This window comes from Acanthisitta chloris, unplaced genomic scaffold, assembly GCF_000695815.1.
Source record: "Acanthisitta chloris isolate BGI_N310 unplaced genomic scaffold, ASM69581v1 scaffold7009, whole genome shotgun sequence".
In the NCBI taxonomy this organism is placed as follows: Eukaryota; Metazoa; Chordata; class Aves; order Passeriformes; family Acanthisittidae; genus Acanthisitta; species Acanthisitta chloris.
Genome location: NW_008690775.1, coordinates 19,912 through 44,336, shown reverse-complemented (window position 1 = coordinate 44,336; position 24,425 = coordinate 19,912).

Below are 24,425 nucleotides of genomic sequence, written 5' to 3'. Positions count from 1 at the left end.
CATGAATGTCTAATGAAGGTAGAAAATGAAACAACATTTAGCAAATACACTCAGGTGCCAGAGCTGTGAATGGTGAGTTACAGCCAGGAGTCCTCACAGACAGCTGAACTGGACAGACTTACTGACCTGTCCTGTGTGTTTCCCTTCCAAGTCTTCAATCAGTGGGATCAAGAAAACCTCAATTTCTGTCCTTCCCACTCCTCCTGCTCTGTCTGGGGTAGTCTCTGCTCTCTGTGGAGTGATTGGTCTCCAAAAGCTGTTGCTGCAGTGAGTTTTGTGTCTGTGCTCTGAGGGGCTGCCTGATGCCTCCTTCTCTTAGTATGTATCTACCAGTGCTTGCTCTTCAGATTTGCTGTGGTGGTGATGGGAACATTTTTTAGAAAAAAAGTTGTGTCTATAGTTTTGTCCTCAGGAAAAGGTCTTGACGACAAATGCAACGAGTCCAATAAGGGGGTGAAAAATAGCCAAATTCCTTTTACAATATGTGAGCTAGAAAAGTGTAAAGTGAAGGAGAGACTCTGGGTCTCTATCCTGTTGGTTCTGAAATCGTGAAGGAAAACCCTTTGCATGCCATAAAGGATGAACAACTCTGCTAAGTCTAAGTCAGCCAGGTCTATGAGGCAGTTCCTCTGTTATCAAATCTCTTGAAACTAATTCTGATGTCTTGGTTCCCTGGTGAGGGCCCTGCAGGGAAATGAAGCCACTGAAAGGCTCTCGAGGAAAATGCAGTGTGGCTGTCACAGGGTGGAAGTCAACACAACCTGTGAGAGAATGCTCAAATAAATAGTTCCAAAGAAAATTTGAAAGGGGATCAAAGGTGAGGGGGCTTCAAGTATCAGGAGAAGACAGAGTAAAGTGCTTGTAATGCTTGGTCAGTCTAGCATAAGGAAAATTTCCCTCTGGGAACAGTGTGGGAGTGGCTGGGTTTGAAGTACATCCATGCACAGGGTTCAGCTCAAGCTGTGGGGATTTCTCTCTCAGTGCTGGATATCCTGTGTCAGGGGAGGGTAGGTTAGCCAGGAGGATGATTTTCATGTTTCCTCCAGAAAAATAATGATCCTTGTCACTGTGCCCCAAGCACAGGTCATTTCTACAGCCAGGTCTCACCTTAGGGGTGAAGAATTCCCAGAAAATGTTAATTTGGTTTGAAATAGGGAATATTTTCTGTCTGAAAACCTGGGCTCTGTTTTCATAAAAATTATATCAGGCATTTAGGCCTTAGCAACACAAGAATATCCCCTCTAGGCAGAGGTGTGATAGAGTCCTTCATGGAATTTGTCATTTCACATTATTGCTGGAAAACAAGGAGACAGATTGCATGGAAACCGTGGGGAGATGCTGATGAAAGTGATTTGTGCTGCAGAAAAGTGGGGGTTACATCTGATGGAAAGGAGAGGGATGCAGGTTGGAGCATTGAGGATGAGGTACACAGCAGCTGAAGGTATTTTTCTTGGGGAGTTGCACCTGTGAGCTACTGGAAGGAGCTGTTTGTTCCTGCTGTCTTCCACCTAATGAATTGCAGCCCTCAATGTCTCAGCTCTCTGCCAGGTAATGCAGAAAGCCTCAGGTGCCCTCTGTACATGGAGTTTCCACAAGTCCTACACCTTCCCATTCTACACCTTCCTTGTCCATCTTCAAGGCAACATTTCCTTGAGTGGCCAAACCCCTGAAGAGGAATGGGGCCTCTGGCAGTAGGTTGACTTTGTATCATTTTCCATTCTCTTTGCCTCAGTCCAATGACAGAGATTCCACTAGAAGCTGAGAAGCTCATAAATTCTGAGTTAAGAGCTGTAGGCAGTTCATGCAGGGGAAATTGGGACTGGGAAGGGTTTGAAATTTGCATATACACCACACCCACTGCTATTTAATTTGCATTTTATTTGCATACATCATGGTTAAATAATACCCATGCAGTACTTTTAAGAAGTAAGGACTGTCTCAATTTGTCTATGATTTATCTAACTTTTGCTTTAAGTGTAATTTTATAGAGTAGTTTGGAGAGCAGGCAGTATGAACTTAAATTTAATTTCACAAAAATGATCAAATAACACTTATCAGCCATAAATATGCAGTTCTCTTGGAAAATAATGTTGGTTTCATGAAGATGTTAGATTAACAGAACTGCAGGCTGAAGTCTGCATTTTAACAGCTGAAAAACCATGATACAAGACAGTTACAAACTTCCTCACATATTGTGATTTTAATGGCATCTGACCTGGACTGAGTGGGAATTCAGGACTTTCATCTATTCAGTGGTTTGGGATTCCTCATCCTTTAGGGACTGGGAGCTTGATTAGTGGTTTAAAGTATGTTCCTTTCTAGTTTATGTATATTAATGATCTTTCCAGGCTGAATGCAGGAACAGAGTGATGCTGTCTGTCCATCCCAACTTGGCTAATGACTATAATGTAAATATTAGACAATTGTGACTATTGTCCCTCGTGGGAAGAGAGAGGCCAAAGTTAATTCAAAACGCTTTTCATATTTCTTTTTTTTTATGGTGAACTTGTCACAAATTCAAGTGTAGAAAGTAAAACCACCCAACACCCTTTGCTTTGTTCCTGTCCCAAATGCTCAGGAATTGCAATATTTTTTTCCCTTTTTAGTTTTTAACTGTTCTTTAGCACAAAGGCCAATTCTGCAAAGGTATTTCTGCATCTTTAAGATGCAGGGAGCACTGAAGCAGAAAGCAACAATGCTTCTGTCATTACATTTCCCTTGGTTGGGAGCACTTGCAAATTCCACTAAGCCCTACCCAGGAACAGCTTGCTTTTTCAGGGATCTGGGCCCATGTGTTTCTCTGCATTTGCAGGCACCTAAGCATCTTTTAGCTGTAAGTACATCTTTGGTCATGTATTCAGACTCTTGGAGTACCATGTCTTGCTGTCTCTTGCCCTGCACGTGCTCAGGAATCTCACACTGTAAGCACCCTCTCTCTGCTGTTCTCATTAAAGGCAGCTCTTCCCTATCAGTCCAGCAATAAATCTTCTCTGAGAGAGGGGATATTTCTATATGGCAATGGAGAGATCTTTATGTGTCCTTTTGGGGACAGTGGCCTCTAACCCTGCAGTGTTCTCAGCTCCTGCAGCCTGCAAACAGGACCCTCTGCCCCTTTGTGTGTGCTGGGCTCACCACAAGTTGCCTGTGGGGTTAAAGTGTGCTTTGAATGATCTCTCAGATAAGAAATAACAACGTCTCACTCTGGAAACCTGAGCTCAAATTGGTTTGAGTCAGTATGAAACGCTCTTGGTTTCTCTCTAACCTCCCTGCACCAGCAATAATTCAGTTCTGAATGTGCAGCCTGTTATTACTGTAAGCCTTTGACACATGGATGCGAAATCTCCTCTTAACCTGGCTAAGCTTTTGCAGCATGATGGACATCAAGAAGGTCTACTCTGTTTTGATCAGCACAAATGTGCTTGGGAGCACATCCCTAATCAGTTGCTTTTGTCTGTGTCTGAGTGTTTCAGCAAGGCTTCAGGAGCCAGTGGGGGATGTCTCTCCCAACCTCTCATTTTGTCTCTAACCTCAGACACTTGCACAAAGGTTATCTGGAGGGGAGACTGGAGATGTGCTGTTGCTCAGGTTGCAGATACTGTATTTAGCAGAATGGACCAAGTGTTGGTTTGTGTACTTGAGATCCAAGAGTGTTTCTTAGAACTTTATATACTTCTTGTTGCTTTATAGCTTTTGAAAGGAAATTGAATTTCTTTTGCCTCTTGATCTTTCTAAGAGTCTTCCAGCTTTGCTGCTCTTTTTCCTGTGCTCACGTGTGGCATCGAAACCAGTGCACTTGCCACTTCTTTTTGTCCAAGTTGCTCAGGTGGTCTCCAGCCCCTCTTTGCAAATTACAAACGTGTGTCAGTCTTCTCTTGGCCTGCTTTGTATTGATGGGATAACAGGTATGTTCACGTGAGTCTCTTGGCCTGCTTTGTATTGATGGGAAAACAGGTATGTTCAAGTGAACTCAGAACAAATCCTGTAACTCTATCATCTCGTGTTCTGTGTTTGCACTTGAATGAGTCTTTTTATATCCAAGACATGAATTACCAAAGGTTCGTGTTCTGTGTTTGCACTTGAATGACTCTTTTTATGTCCAAGACATGAATTACCAAAGATGTGGAAGAATACAAGCATGGGTTTGCTTGGTGGGCTGCTGAACAGGATTTCTGAGTAAAACCTTAATGATTTACAAGCCCAAGGGCACCTTTGAAGATCTGAGCCCTTGGAAACAACTGGAATGTACTGAAAACTGAGGCAGAACACTGAAGGCATCACCCTGTGCCTTTCTACCCTGCTCCTGATCTCAGTACTGAATCGTTAGCTATGAGAGGACTGAAACAGGAGGATGGGCTGGTTTGTCCTGTCTCATAGCCCTGGTCTGGCAGCCCATTGAGGTATAAACTGTCACTTGCTGGCTGTGGAGTTTTCAAGCTTGCTGAGAGGTGTTGCTAGAACCGTAAAATCCCCTCTTTACCTGCAAGCATCCTTGGTGTCATCGTCTTCTGTCTAGTGCCCTGATGTGTTCCTGAGCCCACAGCAATGGAGTGGAGTTGCTTTCTGCCTCCATCTGTCTTTTCACATGGCTGAGGCCGTGGCTGCATATGCATGGGAGTGTGTGTGAGGCTGAGGGAGCAGTCTGAACACGAGCCAGTTGCTTGGTGTTTGCAAAGCAACAGGAGTGTGCCATGAGCATGTGCCCTTCCACAGTTTGAATAAGATAGAGCAAGACACCAGGTCAAGGAGGAGATGTGTGTGGCAGAAGGGGAAGTAGGAAAGAAACCCATAAATATTCAATGAAGGAAGTGGGGAAACACATTCTGATTACAACTCTGGCTCTAATGTATGCAAATGTAATATTTTCCTCCCCTACTAAGGAATCATGTATTACATACATTACATGATGTACTACAGTGTAGCAACATAGTTTATGACTCCTAGGAGAAGAAAATCATAATTCACAGCCATTAACAAAAATAATAGTGCTTTCACCCAGAGGAGCTTCCTTCGAAAGCCTGTACAGATTCTATCTAACCTAATTTAAGCAATGTCATGAGTTGGAACAGATCACTATCAAGTCTGTCATGCTTGTCATAACATGGCACTTGAATAGAAGACATCCCTTCCCAGGAGAAATCCCTGTGAAGGAATTGTATTATTTAATGGAGTTTAAGATTCCTTTTAAGTTTCAGATGTTGTTTATTTGAAAATTGTTGCAGTAAAAAACAACTGTTCGCCAGGTTTCATTTAAAGAGAAATGAGTTTCCATGAACGTGATTATAGGCTGCTATTCCTCAAAGTTATAATTAACTGGGGGTGCAAAGGGGAAGCCACTGCAGAGGAGCAGAGTGTGCATCACGTGCTTTGCAGCTGGCATATATTTTCTCAGGGACAAGGCTTTCTGGAACCTGTGAATGGACACCAGCATTTATGGGAAGAGGTGTTCCCCTGTGACAGCCACCTGTCTCTGCCACACCTTCCCTCATCCCTCCTGCATTTTATACAAGCAGCTAATTACCTTTCAGTTTTTAGTGTGTAACGAGGCAGAAAACCCAAGAAGGAAATGAGAGACTGTGGTCTCACCCCCCAAAAATCCACTGAGTCAAGCAGCATCTTAATGAGTTTAAACCCTTGGACAGGCACAGGCTCGTGACTGCTCATTAATTTCTGATTTCAAGCAGTACCAGTGGCTGTTGGGAGATGTGGAGGTTCACATCAGTTACCCCAGTGCTGCTCCCATTGCCAGGCATTTCCATATGCCATTTGTTGCTGTGTTTCTGGAGAGCCTCGTGCAGGTGCCGGGGGAGGCAGATTGCGGCCGCTCCACGCACCGCGCTCGCTTCATTAGGAGCACGTGTGGGCTGTCCTCATTTAGTGTGGCTGCTCAGGAACCTCCTGTTTGCAGAAACTTTGGCAGCTTGTCATGGCATGTCAAGATCTGCTTGTCTCCCTGGGTAGCAGAGTTTATGCATAATGCAATAAATAGAGACAGGGAGAATTGTGTTCCCTGCATTTAGCTGATTTCAGGCTATGTGAGTGAGGAGTTAAACTAATGCCTTCCCTGTCAACCTCTCAAAATATTTAATCATCTTTTTTTGTGTTTACTTTCTTCGTTCCCCTCATTTTTATTTGTTTGTTTGTAGAAGATCTTTTGGGTTTTACATCTCTGTTGAAAATGAGTCAATACCTTTTTCATTTTGAATGCTTTAGGAGATGTTGGGGAATACTTGAAAAAGAAATACAGCGAGAGAGACAGGAAGAAAAGTGTTTAAGGAACTGAAAGCATAGGGGAAAAAAAGACTTCTTTTCTTTTCCCCTGTTGACCTGCCTGTTCTCAGACTTCTGTGACCTGACCACATGGTGACCTTTGGGAACTTTGGTGTCTTATGCTGAAGCTATATTCAAAGCAAAGTCTGCCCAGTCCTGTGCAAGGCACAGGGCTGATCAAACCCTCCTGAAGTCAATGGAAAGGCTTTCACTAAAGGCAGTGGGCTTTGGCTCAGATACTAAAAGCATTATCATCACTCTCTGGCTGATCCTCTTGATACCAGTTCTCTCATCAAACCCTCTGACAGAAAAAGAGAGAAAATCCAGTCCCTGCTGGTTAAAAAAGCAGCTAAACACAGAGTTTTGACAGATCTAAACCACTGCTATGGAGAAATCAGAGTTTTGTAGCACAGAAGTACAAAAACACAACTGCTAGAAACTCCTCCAATCTTCAAAGCAGCATGTACACCCCAAATTTCTTAATGTGCAGCTTTTTCATGACCATAAGTGGCAGTAAATGCTGAAGGGTGTTGCCTTGCATCATGCCCAGCCTGTGTCAGGGTACCAGAGAGCATCATGTGGGCATGGGTCTCTTCCTTGGGCACTTTGGCAGAGGTGTGAGGATGTGCCATGTTCCCAGGAACAGGGTTGTGGGGGAGGCTGAAAGATGGGGCAATGGAGAGAGGTACTTGAGTATCAGCTTGAGTCTTATGATGGGAGAGGGGAAGACTGAGAACTGATGAGCCATAACCAGGGGAGGGGCAGGCAAACTGAGCTCATAGCCTGAAAGGAAGAGATATGTAATGAATATTCAAGAAAAAAATGGCATGAATAATCAGGATTGGCCTTATTTCTAGCCCTGGCATCTTGATACTACATGAAAGTGTGGCAGAGGGAACTTGAATCCTGACTTTGTTCCTGTTCTAACTTCAAAGTTTCAGTTCACAAGTTCAGTCACTGGTAATGAAGAGCTAACAGTCAGGTGGTGGTTGCAGGGCCACAAACTCCAGCTGCACATTTAAAGCAGCTTCTAACTTATACAAGAAGACAGAGCTAAACAAATCCCTCTTGATTCAGTCAAATACCTCCTTCCAGTCAGCAAGAGTAACAGGCTTTGAGTGTTAGGTGGCCAGTCTGAGTGGATTAATAACTTGCTTTATATTATCAGCCAAGTTTCATCTAGAAATAAATCCTGTCTGATCTCTATGAACATGACACAAGATAATTCCTGCAAGTGTGGAGGTTGGGATTTGTGCATTGCAGCTGGTGGTGAGCAGGGCTGTGGAGTGAGGAGGGTAGGAGAGGGGCTGCTCTGGGTCAGGGTTTTGGGGACAGAGGGTTGCAAAGGTGCTCCCTGTTCTGAATCTGAGCTGTAAGGGCAAAGCTGCAGAAAACACCATACAACATACCCTTGGGATGAATTGCCTGGCAAGATCTTATGAGAATCAACTGGAGGAACTGGGGGTGTTCAGCCTGGAGAAAAGGAGACTCAGGAGGGACCTTATTGCTACCCTGAAAGAAGGTTTTATCAAGGTGGGGGGTGGTTTGTTCTCCCAGGTAACAAGTGATAGGGCAAGAAGAAATAGCCTCAAGTTGTGCTAGAGGAGATTTACATAAGGTAGTAGGAAATATTTTTTCACCAAAAGGTTGGACAGGATGCCCAGGGCAGTGGTGGAATCACTGTCCCTTGCAGTGTCCAAAACACATATGGCAGTGACACTTGGGTATGTGGTTTAGTGGTGAATGTGGCAGTGCTGGGTTAATGCTTAGGCTCAATGATTACTTAGAAGTCTTTTACAACCTTAATGATTCCATGATTCTATAACGTAAATTTACCATGGAGAGGAATAAATTACTCACATTTGTCCCACCATGTGCCCCCTCATTGCCTTATCCTTAATTAATGGATTTCACATGCTTGCAGCCCTGGTTTGGTGCAGATGGGTTTGGGTTTCAGCTCTGGGATAGGCAGCAGTGTGAAAACCTGAGGTGAGACAGGACAGCAGAAAGAAGTGAGGGAGATGATTTCATCTCAGAGGGAAGAAGTTGCACCATATCCCTCCATCAGAATCATGCCAGAAGGCTCAATTTCCAGGATTCCTCCCATGGGAAATTCTGCACAGTGTTTTAATTAGCAGTAGAAAGACATTTAAAGAAGCTTGAGGTTTCTTACTCCTTACTCATTCTTTACTCATCCACTACGAACACCTCACTTAACCTTTTGTTCTTGGTCTACATTTACAATGTCTGTTATTTTTATTTTGTGGGTTTTTTTCTATCTTCTGTTTTGAAACAAAGAAATGTAGAGTAAAATTGTAATTATTTGGTTGAAGAAATGTACTTGGATTTTCAGCTAATTTTTTAAATTTTCCCTGTGTTTGTACAGCAGTGGCACCTAGTTCTGGGGGGTTAAGCCTTGTGTGATTCCCAGGCAGAGCTCATTAAGAGGCCGCAGTGATGACAGCCTAAGTCCATGCTAATGATGTGGCATTCCATGGGATTTTTGGCTATCACTGAGCATAGGCAGCAGCACTCAGTGTTCTGTGCCCATACTGGACTTGTATGAAATGTTTTGCTACCAGTTACTGGCACGACCACTGAGGTGAGAAACAGCCCCTAGCCTGTAAATAGGTTTTTTATTTCTTCTTTATCCCCTATTCTTGAATCAGCATGAAACAAAAAAAAAAATAAATGTAAAAATACCTTCCTTTTTATTGAATCAAAAAAAAAAATGGATTTTTCCTCATCAAAGCACTTTCCCCTCCCACAGCAAGTTGCTCTCTGGTTTGGAAATGCTTTTGCAGATGTCAGTTAAGTGAAAATGTCAGAGGCTTTTGATCTGATCTGTGCCCTCCAAAGGATACCTGTGTTTATTTTTAACCTGTCTCTCGCCTCGTTTCCCTTTGACTTCTTAAAGCTGTTCTGCTGAGCCCTCCAGCAGGAAAATGTTGAAAACTCTGTCTTTTGGTATCTTGTCTCATCTTGCTTGATGGTGTTTCTGTTACTGTCAGGACTGTTGCTGTCGTTACCTCAGAACCTGCTTGTTCAAAGCTCTTGGTGATGCTAGAGATGCACTGACCTGGTGTCATCCCTCAGCCCTTTGCAGGAGGAGCTGAGAAAAGGCAGGAGGAGGAACACAACTCAACATAAGGTGGAAGAAGAGGTGACTGTGTCATGGGACAGTGTGAGAAGGGAGGCAGAAAGGGAGCAAGATGGGCAAGATAAAAACAGGAATGAAAAATACATGGGTGGCTCAGCACAGCTTTGGTGGCACTGGTAGCAGTGAGGACATGGTTAGTTCTGTGCAGGTCATTTAAGCATCCAACTGGTCTTGGTCAGAGTGTGATTCTGCACCAAGGGAAGAACAGTTTTGGGAAAATTAGTGCCTTCATAGAAGCAAGTAAAGCTCAGTAAGCTTTTCCTATAATTGTGATCCTCTTGTTGGTGAAAGCTCAATCTTTCCCTGTCTTGTCCAGCAAACCTGATTAGGACTACACAGCAGGATTCTTTTTTCTCTTTCTTTTTTTTTTTTTTCCTTTCCAGCTGGAAAAAATATCATTTTCTCTCTGTCCAAATGGAATGGGTGATTTTCTTGTCAGTCTTTAAATTGGCCTCCTTGGGAATGTATTCTGAGATGGTGATGTCTACATTACAGAATAGAGACAACACTTGCCTTGCCAAAAAGGAGGGGGAAAAAAAAAGGTGGTTAATGGAATAAAAATTCTGTTCAAAAGACGTTCTAACAAAATCCTACAGACAGAGAGGTTTCAGACTGTGCCTTTCCTTAGGGTTTCAGCTATGAGTTCTTCAGAGACTCTCAATCCAGATTAAACCCCTAGGGAGATTTATATATATATATATTTATATGTGTGTATATATATATATGTAAAAACCACATAAGCCTGTAAAAAAATCCGTAAGAATCTCTCTATTGACTTCAAAGGGATTTAAATCCGTGGTAGTAATGCAACTATGTATTTGCAGCTGATTTGAGGATTTAGGGAATCTCTCTCTGAACAATTTATGAAGGCTGTTTGAGATTACAGCATTACTCCAGGTAGCTCTATTAAATTACAAACACTGTTCTGATTGCACTCCTAGTCTGCCTGTGCTGCAGTCTTTTTATTTCTGTCTTGGATTGAAAGTCCCAGATATGGTGATGCCAGATTAATAATGGATCACACTGTTCCTGGAGCAGGGCTTGTTTACTGCCCAGGGGAACCACAGGGTGGGGAAGTGACAGGTCATTTTGAGGGAGGCAGTTTAAAGGTCAGGTAGTGTGGCTTGTCACTTCCCCAAGGGAGCTGGAAGGTAACCCAGAGCCTTGAGGACCATTTCTAACAGCAGAGGAGTGATGAGTCAGTATAGTGGTGGAGGGGGGAGAGCTAGGAGATTCCATAGTGAAATGTATTTTTAATGGTTAGGGTTAGAAGGAACCTTGTGTAGGCTAGGAGATTCCATAGTGAAATGTATTTTTAACGGTTAGGATTGGAAGGAACCTTGTAGATCACCTAGTTCCACCCCCCTGCCATGAGCAGGGACACCTTCCACTAGACCAGGTTGCTCACAGCCCCATACAACCTGGTCTTGAAAACTTCCAGGGATGGGACAGCCACAGCTTCCCTGGGCAACCTGTGCCAGCGCCTCAGCATAGATTCCATAGTGAAATGTATTTTTAACGGTTAGGATTGGAAGGAACCTTGTAGATCACCTAGTTCCACCCCCCTGCCATGAGCAGGGACACCTTCCACTAGACCAGGTTGCTCACAGCCCCATACAACCTGGTCTTGAAAACTTCCAGGGATGGGACAGCCACAGCTTCCCTGGGCAACCTGTGCCAGCGCCTCAGCATCCTCACAGTGTAGAATTTCTTCCTTATATCTGATCTAAATCTACCCTCTTTCAGTTTAAAGCCATTTCCCCTTGTGGAGATAACAGGGAATTGAACAGCATCTGAAAATCTGAAGCCAATTCTGTGCTGCCACAAGTCCATGACAGTGTCATCTCACGTGGTCCCTTTGCTAGGCTGGGGCAGACACCTGGGCTAGGGCAGCAGCACAGAATTGAACCCTCCCTCTGTTTGCATGTGTGTTCCTCCTGCAAACTATTGTCTCCTTCATGGGTGAACATATTCATAAGAGCTCTCCACTATTACTGGTTTTGCCTGAGCATTGGTAAAATGATCTCCACAGGCTAAAAACCTTGTAAGTCAGCACAGGGAATGTTGGACTGTGTTGCTACTGCCCTGGTGCACTGTTTGGCAGGAAGGTTTCCTTCTCTGTCTTCCTGAGCTTAGGTTTAAATAGATTTTATAAATCAAAGCAGGCTCCTGAGCCTTTTGTAATCTCACCATATTAGATATTGAAGTATTGCTGAATCCTGTGATGCAATTGCAGGCAAAAGGAAAGAAAAGAAAACCCTAAACCTGTAAGACAAATAAATCTCTTCAAGGATTCCACCTGCTTCTAGTGAGTGGTACTGTGAGACAGAACTGTTTTTCTGGGGGAGAGTCTTGTCCCTGAAAGGGTAACATATGTGCTAATCACAACCATACAGACTACATGTTGCACCCAAATCACTAGATCAGGTCTTGTTTCCTGCAGGGGATTTTTCCATTCTACAGAGCTCAGAATTTTTTTTTTCTATTAGCTGATTTATGCCTTTCAACCTGAGCTGTATCAAAGTCAGCATTTAGCAGTGCATATTTACTTTGGTTTGCATGCAATTTGCAAATGATATACTGTACTTTTATATAGCTAATGCGTTCATTCCAGTGTATAATGCATCTGTGAACTTTCTGAGTTTTGAGCTGAAAATATGATAAGTGGCTTATATTATGCAGTGAAGGAGTTGTTATATGAAAACACTTCCATATCATCAATTATGTACCAGCTTAATACAAAATGGTATTAATACATGAATCAGAGAAGAGAGTTGTATAATAGGATTCTCGTGAGAACATGAAGCTGATGTTTATTAAAGATGTAAGTTCCATGTTAAGAAGGAATATTTTGGTTTATTCATTTATTTGATAAGCAGCTCTGTTGCCCAGAATGGAACAATTTCATTGTATATTCACAAGGAACTCTCACATGTGTTTCTCATATTTCTCACAGAGTTCAGAAATTTGATAAGCAGTATAGATATCATAAAACCCAACTACTGGTTTATAGTCCACAAGTATTGCTTCCTTTGAGCAAAGAGAAACTCAGTGGCTTTGGAAATATCTCCTCAGGCTGTGATTACACACAGGGTGCCCTCTGTGTAAGCTGTAACATCTGGATGGGATTCCACCCTGGGCATTTGATGAGAGGGACCTGCAGAGAGCTCCCAGGGTAGCAGGCTGGCAGTTTGTTTGCTTAATATGGCACAAAAATGAAAAAATCATTCCATTTAAAAAATAAACCCTGCTCATCTCAGGAACCTTAGCTGCAGTTGTTGTGTGGCAGTTGATGTGGAAGTCACTCTGAAGCTGTTTTGCAGTGGTGCAAAGCAAGAAAAATGGCTGAATAATTATTCAGTTCTTTCCTCTCCTTTGCCACTTCCAGTGCCCAAAACTGAGGAGTGGAGCAGGGCTAGGGTTGGCATAATGTATCAGGAGAATATGTCCTGCTCCTCCACTGATGGTCCAGAGGATACCAGTTGGCAGCAGAGGACACAGGACTATGTCCAGAACTAGTGCTGAACTGCCCAACCTCATTTTTGAGTGACCTGCTCTAGTGGAATATATCTCTGCCCATGGTAGGTGGTTGTAACTAGGTGATCTTTAAGGTCCCTTCAACCCAAACCATTGTGATTTCCCAGCTGTGCTGAAGTTGGAGGCAGGGCCTGGTCCCACCAGTGTCAGCACAGCAAATGATACTGAAAATACCATCCCCTGTGCAGCCCTTGAGTGACCGAGTTCTTTGTGCAAGTTTATGTCCAATTTCTTGTCTCCAGCATGCCACAGTGTGATGGATAAACATCCAAACCTCAGACAAACTTGAAACAAGGGAGCACTCCTATCACTAATGAAGATGCATTGTCCCTGGGCTTGGTTCAAAGACCATTAAAGTTTCCAAGTGGTTCCAATGGGAACTAGAACAACCCTTTTCCTGAGGAAACAGAGGCATATATTAAACCTTAATTGGGAACAGTCTCCACAAGGATTTTCCCTCTGAGGAAAAGGAGCTTTTTGCAGATATAATTGTTTTGGAGGGAATAATTATTCCATGGACACTTCTTGAGGTGAGTGATGGCTCTTATTATTTTTTTTCCTCAGAAAATGGAAGAGCTGTAAGAGTCTTACCAAGGACCAGTGGTATTACCTGGCAAGGAGGGCCAGGCTGCTGTTCCAACACATATACACACCAGGTGGAAGAAGTTTTATACAGTTTGGCTGATTATTTCTCTATTATTTGTTACCCTGCAGCACAACACAGTTAGCAGCAATTGATTGACCTAGCTGGACAGTGAGATAAAAAACTACAAATAAGACTGGTTGGGAGCTGTTCTTATGCTGTGATTAGATGTAAAACAGCCCCAGCCAGAGCCGTGTTCTGCCTGGGGTCAGATCAACAGCCCACAGATTCTGGGGTTTTCACATGTAAATTTGTGCTCAATTTCAGGAGGGCTGGAAATCATCACCCTGAAAAACCCTTCAAGTGATGAAGTGTGAATGTCAGTGTGAGCCTCAGCAGGAGCTACAGAATAATCTCTTTTTCCTTCTGATCGGGAAGCTGTTGCAGGGAGATGATGTGCAGGAGGAAGATGCTGACTAAGGAAAGAAAAAGGGACATGAATCAGGGATGGGACAGAAAGAATGAGGCAAAACAGAGTAGGGAGGAAGATAGATCCCCTGAAAAAGAGCTATCATCTGTAAATTGCAGTGTGGTCAGGTCCTGCTCACTGTTTCAAGCAGCGTGTGTGAAATCCTAAAGGTCCCTCCCCAGCTCTTGGTTGGGAAAGAGTCAGGTCCTGCTCACTGTTTCAAGCAGTGTGTGTGAAATCCTAAAGGTCCCTTCCCAGCTCTTGGTTGGGAAAGCTGCTGGTGGGAGATGATTGCCTGAATAAGTAGAGGCTGATGATTCCTTAGCATAACCCAACCCTCCTGGAATAGTTACTATGAGATGTGATGGAGGCAAAAGTCACTTGAAACGAGATCACTTAAAACCATTTTGCAACTAATTTGCAGCAAAGTTTCTTTCCCTCTTTTCTCCCCTGTCTTTCCTATTTGTCTTACCAAATCTGGGCAGAGATATTTGCATTGAATAGGAAGGTGCTGCTGAGAAACTGTGGTTTCAGCACTGCAAGTCTTATCCTAGTGAATGTTAAAGGCTATTTTGGCTGCCATGAGAACTGCTGATTGATGACTTGAATGTGTCATGTTTTGCAGTTAACAGGACACCCTCTGGAAGTTGTGGAGCATCTTAGGCAGAAATAGACACTTGTCTTTTTTTTTTTTCCAAGTTATTTTTCTACGACATTTTCTTTCATTCAAGAAGCAAGTTAAATGCTCTCCATTAATAATGTTGCTTCCACATTCAGACTAGGAAAATTTTGCTAGATTTTTCTTCAGAGGTTGATATTATCATCAAGTGCTGCTCTGTGCAAAAAGTTAAAGTCATGGGTATGCTGGTGGATTTGTTGATGTCAATACCACCTCCCCTGGGCAAGTCCATGAGTCTCATGGCAAAACCTAGGGAACCTCAGTGGTGCTAGATGCTAATAAAGCAATTGTAAACATAGTGGTGTCAATACAGATGTGAGAGGATGTCTGTACCACATGGTGATATCAGATACAAGGGCAGACAATGAGATTGCCTTGAATGCCACACAATTCATTAAGCAAAATAATTTTCATCTCAAGACATTGAGACCTGGCACATGTCTTTTAATGAAATGCTGATTATTTTTTTTAAATTAAAAAAGCTTAGCAAGAATAGAATCCCAGTAATGAATATGATAACATATTCAAGCAGATATCAATTAAAATTTTAATTATAAGGAACAGTTTTTCTTGAATTTTTCACAAGATGTTAAAATTTTAATCCGTTATTTCTGGGGGGAAAAAAAAGGTTTTCTGTGAAAATTACTTTGCAAAATTTAGACAAGAGCTGCATATAAACACTGAATCTTGATAAAGAAAACATGCTTATGAGATCTTGGTGATCTAAAGGGCATCCATAAAGTTACACATCTTTGGACTGTATTCTTTTTTCCCTGTGGAAAATTTCTATCTGTTTCTCTTTTTCTTGAAAGATGAAGAGTTGATGGTTTAATATGAACAGCTAATTTAATGTTTTGATGCCTGTTTCATCTTTAGGTACATGTGATTTCTGGAGAACCATTTCTTGAAAGTGAAAATGTCCATCCAAACCTATGTGATTTGTTTAGGGGATGGAGAGCTCCAGGTACAACACTGGGGTTTGTGGCAGATCAGCCTTCAACCTGTTTGACTTGCTGGGTGAGTCATGGGAAATTCAATGTGGGTGTTACAGAACCTTTCAATAAAACAGAAAATTTCCCACCAAACACTTCAGCCTGTCTGCTCTGAGAGCCACATATCCTCTGTGCAACATGGAGAAACAGAACCTGATTAAATGAGACACAAAACTTCACCTTCCTTGAGCAACACCTTCTGTGTTGCACCAACCCACAGTACTATGTTCCTGAAAACAGGTTGAAACTTTATGCTCAAAAATTCAGCTTTTCAGGATGTCTTCCACCCTATTTTGGGATGGGAAAGAGGAGGAAACTTGTTATTTTCCCAAGGACAGAAATTCTGAATGAAAATAACTGCGTTTTGTTGAATGACATGAAAAGAGAAGATCAAGGCTACAACACCCACTTGATACATTTTCAGCAACTGCACATCCATCAGCGTCATCCAGCTCTGAATAAGGCTCTGCTCTTGTCACAGGCAAGTGTTCCTGAATTTGCTATTAAAGGTTTCTAGTAGTGCTTGTTCCTTGTGTTTCTAGGAGATACAACTGGATGAGGAGAAAGACACAGAGTGAAGATAAAGCAATGAAGAGGATGTTTGCCTCAAATGTGGCATTTGGGCACTGCAGAGTAGGTAGGAGGTGGATCAGCTGGGCAAGGCTAACATGAACACAAAGTCATCTGCTAGTGCTCCATCCTAGTGTCAATTATTGTAGATACAAAAAAGAGAAGGTGCTTCCTGGCCCTAGTGGGGGTTGGTCTCTTCTCCCAGGCAACAGCAGCAGGACAAGAGGGCACAGACTCAAGCTCTGCCAGGGCAGGTTCAGGTTGGATATTAGGAAGAGATTTTTCACAGAGAGAGTGCTCAGGCATTGGAATGTGCTGCCCAGGGAGGTGGTGGATTCACCATCCCTGGAAGTTTTCAAGATGAGTCTGGATGTGGCACTTAGTGCCATGGTCTAGTAACCACGGTAGGGTTGGACCTGATGATCTTGGAGGTCTTTTCCAACCAGGTTGATTCTTAAAAAAAAACCCAAAACACCCACATTCATGGTTATTACAATAGCATTTCCCCTTGCCACATCCTTTTTGGTGAAGGTACCTTTTGGTTTTACTGTTAATGCACATTGCCTCAATGAATGACTTCTTAAGGTGGGAATAAATGAGAGCTCAAGGTTAAACTAGTAACTGTGCTCAGAAGCATTTGGTTTATCAGGCTCCTGCTGTGTCTGTTATGTGCAGATTTTGGTGTAGACAAGTGTAGTAATGTGAAATGTACAACATGCAAACCTTAATGATGGCTCTGGCTCAGCACTCGCCCTATTTACAGCAGCAAAAGATCCCATTTTAAAAGCAAAACATGACCTCAGGAAATAGAAGGTTTATATTCCTGCCAATTTGTACTGCACTTTCCCAGGGAGGTGTTAAACCCATTATCAGCCATCATGGACAAAATCAGCACTTCCACCTTTCAATGCCCTTTGATTGAGCATACCCAGTGAATGACAGGCTTGAAGCAAAAAATAGGTACTTTGCACTGCTGTCCACATGTACATGGAGCCCATTGGGATGAAAGGCTCAGCCTAAGCTCTACATGTTACTAAGAATGCAAGATTGCTCCAGAAAGCTGATTTTCCTTTGCTTCTTTGAAAAATTCCTGTAATTGAGGCTTCTGCTCTTTTCTTCCTTGGTCTGTAGTGCATATAGAGAAAGACAAATGATGACATTGAAGAATGATGATTTTTCTAAATTTGCCAACAATTTTTGTGACAGAAATGAAGCAAGGAAATGTCAGAATTGTTTATGGTTACCTCAGCTGTCTGTCAGCATTTCTTATATATATGGATATTATCATTTGGCCTATTTCTAATTGTACAGGTTGGAAAACTTCACTCAGGGGAATATAATCTTTCTGCTGTTTTCACAGAAAGAGGATGTCATACAGCAGTTTGTGGTCTAGTCACCTCTGCCACAGAGTCTCCATTGCTGTGTTTCATTTCCAGACCCTCTGCTGCCTGGGGAAGGTACAGCTTGAGACAGTCAAAGAAGTTTTGGGACTAAAGAAGTTGGCCAGTAGCTGGCACACCAGTCTGACAGGGATGCAATGCTGTGAAGATCATGTGTGGGATTTGCAGCAGGCTTCAGTAAGACTGAGCTATAAGTGTCAATGTTAAAGTGCTTTTTTGAGGAAAATCAAAGCCCAGTGGAAGTGTTGGTTGATAACACCTCTCCGTTGCTCTTTGAGGTAGGCAAGAAACATCCTGTTACCACCTGACACGTAGACACATCGGAGCTCACTTACACTTGTACTTTAAAGACTCTGTAAGCCAGAGTGGTACAAAGCAGTCCTAGCATCAGAGAATTAAGCCCTGAGGCACAAAGGCCAGATCTGTACTTGAAAAGGCTTCTTTGTGTTGCTGTGCTGGCAAACCCTCCTAGAAGGAATGAGGCATCTGTAATCCCACACAGAGTAAGGAGAGAGATTTTAGATAAGGATACCCAGTTTTGTATGCCAGGACTTGTGTGGATAACACAGAGGGTTCACAAAGGATGTTTGGGTCACTGAGTAACCTTGCTGTGCAGGCAGAAACTTCTGAGTGGTTTAGGAGAAGCAGGTCTGAGCAAAAGGAGCTCCTGCCAGCCTTGGCAGGCAGGCTGAGCTCCTGCTGCTCTTCGTGGAGATGCACCGAAGGACCCTCTCAAGCACAGTCTGCTCACACCACCATCTGCCCTAATGAGGCACTTGCTCTTCTTCCCACACTGCTTTTATTATCCTCCCCAAGGATAAGGATCTTCTGGGTCCTTTGCTGGATGGAAAATGTCCCTGTTTCTTTCTCATTTCGCCTCTTTTTTCTTTCATGTCTCCATTATGAATGGCTTTGTCCCTGTTTCTTTCTCATTTCGCCTCTGTTTCTTCCATGTCTCCATTCTGAATGGCTTCGTTTCCACCCTTTCCTACTAGGTGAGCTTCAAACTTGTTCTGCCAAGAACCAGGAATCCTTTGGATGCTGGTCTGTGTCACCAGGTGGCTGTGCCTCCCCTTTCTCCATACCCAGCTGAACTGGCAGACAGTTGTTCAGAGTAGGAGCTGTCTCGAAGGATGAGTTTCTTGAGGAAAAGGAGGCGACTAAGGAGATTTCCTTTTGAGTATCTGTGCAAGTTCCTGCCTGCTTTTCAGAACCACAATTCAGCAGAAACAAAGGAGGAACCAAACAAGTGACAAAACAAGTGACAAACGAGTCAGAGTGTTTGGCTGTTCATTTTATGCAGAGCTCAGAGCTTTTTGGGTATGTGCCTGCAGAGTCACCATATTTTAAAAATGGTAATTTCTGAGACCAATCTAAAAGGCTAATTGTTGCTGTTACTGATCTGCTTTAAAAGCCATGATTAAAGCCACAGAGAACAGTCACAATTCCTGCCAGCTGTGGGAAGCTTTGTGGCTGCCTTGTCCCAATTACAGGGTTTTTTGTAGTGAGCACACTATATTAGCATAGCTGCAGCTCCCTTCTAACAACAAGCAATCATGAGAAACATTTAATGGCAGGCTTTGGACCATGTCTTTCTTTCTTTTTTTGTGTAGTGCAAGGAGTGAGGGTTTCTGGTGCCCCTAAAATACTTTTTTTCCCCCCCGATTTAATAATAGGTTTAGAAAATGAGAGTCAAGGTTCAAGTTTATGTATTCACTGTATTTATGCCTTTTTCTAAAAAGAAGTAACTGTCTCAAGGTTTAGGTAGCAGTTTCCACAAGTCAAGGTTCAAGTTTATGTATTCACTATATTTATGCCTTTTTCTAAAAAGAACTAACTGTCTCAAGGTTTAGGTGTCAGTTTCAACTCTTGTATCTCCAGTGGCATCTCACTCTGCTTTTACAGCAAGAGCAGAAGGAGCAGAGAGGAGAACTTGCCTAGTGCTCAGCAAAACCCTCCAGCTCTCCATGCTCCTGAGACCCCATGAAGAGTTATCAAGAGGGAGGAAACAACTGTGAGAAAATGTGTTTAATAACACCTAAGGTTGACTAGATCACAGTAAAAGGAAGATAGGACTAGACCAGACTGTCTGCTCCCTGTCTGGCACTTGTCTTTAAGAGCCAGTTACTCAAGAAGCTGCCTTCAAAAACCAGCCAGCCAATCTCCCCAGTAGCCCAGCCATTCACTAGAAACACTGCTGTTATGAGCAAAGGAGTCTTCTAGGAACAACATGTTGCAGTAACACTGTCTGGTTCAGTCATATTCTTCCTGGGATTTGATCCAAAGCCCACCGAGGTCAATCAGAACCTCCCACTGACTTTATAATAGCTTAAGCTCTGTTTAGTTGGAGCTACTAATCCAATTTCCATGCCAGTGCTACTGTGAAGTCCCCAGTGCTGATACATGAAATCTAGCTTGCTGCCAGCAGTAGCATCATTACAGTTCCTGCTGGTCTCAGCTCTCTCTGAAGCAAATATATGCACATATCTGCAGCCACAGAAGCTTGGACAGAAGTCCTGCAAGGTAAGCTAATTTGGGCATTGTCCATTGTGAATGGAAAACCTCCAAGAACAGCCTGTGATATGGGTAAAATCGACCATATAATTCAATCAAGTGGCACTCAGTGCTGGTCCAATGGCTTAGGGCAGGTTCCTCTGCTTTGAGCAGTGTCATCTCTAGGGAGAGGTGTGAAATATGTCAGTAGAGACCACTGAACACCTTTCCCAAAACAAGGGCCATTACTAACCAGGTTGTTATCAATTTCCTCATCTCTTTGAACAGAGAGGACCCAAAGGTCTTTTAGTAATCATTGGTGTAGCACTTCACAGCATAGTAGGGATGTTGTGCTAACTCAGGGGCAGATGCAGCCTTTCCCCAGAGACCTTACAAGACAACACTTACCTGTGCTGGAGGCCAAGATGATTGGGTGATGAGTTTCTCAAATTAATTCCTGGTTCAGGGATAGTTTTATTTTTCAGTCTGGCTGAAAGAATTTGAAATTTCTTCTCTGTTCGTTTGACTGTGATTAACCCCAGGAGTCACCCAACTGGATGCACAGCTCTGTGGCTCAATAGCTAGTGTTTTCTCACTTGAAATTCCTTTCCTGCAGGCCATTGAGGTGTGAGTTTGATCCTTTCAGTGATTATGGAGAGTGAACACATGTTGGCTCTTGGCAGAACTGAAAAGAAATCTGTTGGGAGACCCAGGCCAATACAGAAGAATTTGATTCAGCTACAATGTCCAGCTAGATGTGAGATGGGAGTACACCAGTGTTTATTCCTTACTTTCCTGACCAGCTGTGCAGAACCACAGTGGTGGGGTTTCCCCACAGGTAGCACTTAGTATACTTTAGGGATTCTTGGAAGTGTAAAGGTCTTTATGACTAGAAATCAATGTAATTCACACACACAAAAAGGGTATTACTTCCATAGCAAAATGGCCATTGAGCTGTGTAGAGCCCTTCAAGTTAGTGTTGAAGTTGGGATGAAACGTGTTTCAGGATTTCCCAAGTTTCTTTCATTTTCCAAGAAACTGAAGACGAAACAGCCACTATAAATCCTGGAAATCCAAAAGTGCCAAGTGTATAACAGCAAGTGGTTTTTCAACTTCTGTTTATCTGGAATTTCTTAAAACTTGTCAGATACAATGATGATCAGCACTGATTTCCTACCAAACAGGTCAATAGAGGCTTCAGTCTCTGATTCAGGTGCCAGATGAGTCGTCCATGAACCATCCATTAGGACACAGACCTCAGGTGTGGAAAAAGACAGCAAACAATTACAGAGACTTTCTGGAATAGAAGAATTTAAGCCATGATCACCTGCCTGCTCAGAAATAACTGATAAAATTAATGATATGATTCTTGTGCTGCCTGTTTCGCATCAGGACGATGCAGCCTTGCAAGGCCTGATTAAACGTTTCTAAGCCTGCATCACTGTGATAAGGGAGAACTGTTTTAGCAAGAGTGTTGTGCCATCCATTTTCAGGGTGGGAATGAAAGGTTGACCCCTGAATGGTTCTGGCAAGGATGCCATGCATGGGAAGGAAACTTTTCTCTGGAGGAAATCTGCATCTGGTGCTGCTGGGCCATGCAGGAGGTAGTGGGTGGTCCCCAAGAGTAGTTATAATAAGTGCTGTGGGCCCAGGAGGTTTGGAGTAGCAGTGGGATAAGCTAACACCGTGGTCTGAAACCACATTTGTCTGTTGAGTCATCTATTATGTTGTTAAAATGTGATAATTAGAATCCATGCATTACCAAGGAAAAAAGACAATAATTAAAGCCCAGACACAAAAGGGAGTTAATTCTCCAAAACTACTTTGTGCAGAGTTATTTGACGGTTTCAGTAAAGTAAGTCTTTCTGTTTCCTTATGAAAACCCCTGCTCTACAATGAATCTTTCTAACTCCCTGGAAAATAATCTAATTATAGTTAACACTATTATGTTCTTTGGTGCTTTGAATGGAGCTGTGGGTAGTATTAAGCTTACTCCAAAGCAAATAGCTCTGTGGTTCAATCTGACATTTCATACTGATAAAAGCACAAACATTTTGTTAAAAACAATGGGTAAGGGAAATAATTAATTTTCTAGCTAATATAACAAAGGAGGGAAAAACGCCACTCTTTTCTCAACAACAGGAGAAATATGTTTTGCCAGACACTCTTCTATAAATACATTTAATTAGAACATTGTATTCGTCTTGTCTAGGAGAAAGGAGGTGAAACCCAACTTTCTTTTTCCTGAAATCTTTCCTTATACCTTCCAAAACAAATGAGTATCATGAGAGTAAGGCATTCTGATCACTTGAAGGCTTATAACCACACCTGAAAAAGAGAGATTAAATATGAAAGAATAGTATAAAGTCTGAAAATGTGCATTTAAATCTTCTAGTCCAATCTCAAACAGACAGACCTCATCTTTATTTTTTTGTTTTGTTTGGTTAATAAAGTCCCAACTGGAAGCCAATGACGGTGAAAATGAATTGACTTTTGCATCAGCTACTGTTGAAGAGTGACATTAGATGCACAATTCCTACCCTCAGCCTCTCCACAGAAATGGAAATACAATTGGAATTTGCTGATGTCTCTGAAGCTGTTTTTGTTGACTCTGTTTGGTTTTCACAGAAACTCTGCTGCCAAATGTTCTTAGACCAGAAAGGTTAAGTAATCTGGTGTAAGGGCAATCCATGTTCACGTAGGCATGGCTGCACAGACAGTTTTTCTGGTACTTTGAGTCCAAACCCAACATTTTTTGTAGGTAAAATATATGTCAGGGAACAGGGTGAGGGATGGTGATATGGAAAACTTTTAGCAACTCCCTTTCTTCCTTGTGGGACAGCATGGAGATGGTACCAGGGTGGAGGGAGAAACCCATTGAGGGCATCCTCTGCTGTCCTTACTGATCCACAGCTCCACAAGCACCACAGCCCTAACACAGGAGCCTCATGCAAGGTTCATGAGCTGCTCATCATGGATGTTCTCTTCTGGGCCACTCTGCTACCAAAGACCTTGTTTTTAATAACAACTCTGCCTGCTTTCCCCTGTTCAACCAATCCCATTTGCAGCAGGAGGATCTGCAAAGGGGCTCCTGGAGGTGTTTGCCCAGAGCCTGAGCTCAGACACTGTGAAATGTGTAATAGAGTCAGACCAGACTTCATGGAGCTGCACTGGAGTGGAAGCAGCCTGTCTGCTCTTTGATTACATGACTGACATGTTATATCTCCCCCTGAGAAAGCAAATATTTTTTCTGTCAAAATGTCTGTAATACAATCCATTCTAGCTCTTTGCTTGGTGTGGAAGTAAAAGCTTCTATGATTTTAATCAGTGTTGGATTTCGTGCTCCCACTAGTATTAGAAATCCAAGAACATACAACACTGTACTCCAGAGACAACTGGAGCTATTCTTTTTTAAGGTCACAGCAAATGTAATAATGCCAACAGCTCATAGTGTTCTTCATTAGGCTGTGTAACTTTCCAAGGCATCAGTCACTCAGTGGAGGGTGTTTACTTACTTTCTTTAATAGGGTGACTGTATTTTTAAATTGGTAACCTAGTTTAAATTTTCCTTTATGGGAAAAACGTGTCTGACCCCATTGCTGTTGGGAATTTGGTGATGCAGAGCACAGAGGCAGTGGTGGGATTTTACTACCCTGAGGAGGTAAAACCAGGCAAGTACCCAGAGCACTATGTATTCCCCCTGTCCCTCTCTCCCATAGCTTGGCTCAGCACTGGGTGGATGATACTTGAATAAGTGGAATTTGCATTTGAAAATGTCTCCTCTCCATGCAGGTCAGCTGAATCCCAGGTGTCTCTGAAACTTTGAAAAGAAGGTGCTGGTCTGTTGTGAGCCCTGATCTGGTGTTTACCCATGGGCTGGGTAAAACCTCTGGGGGGAGGAGCTAGCAGGAGTCACTCAAACAGGTGAGCTGAAGCTCATTAGCTGCTGGTGAGGATGAGCACTGGGTATTGTTGCTCCAGGCTCTGCCTCCTGAGTTTTCTCGGTTTGGATACCTTCTCTGTAGAAACTTCTCTTCCTGTCTGCTGGCTGAGAGCAGAGGATGCTTCCCAGCACAGATTCTCTGCCCACCTTCCAGATGCCTTGGCATGCAGCAGTTTACAGTAGGCACTTTAGGATTATTTAATCAGAAATTTGGGCTCAGGGGTTTGTCTTTGGTTTGTTTGCCCTTGTTTTAATAATATTAGTAGTGAGCTCCTGGGAACCTGCTGCAGACAGTCACACTGACAGCTCTGGGCTTTGGTGTGGTGCTGGTG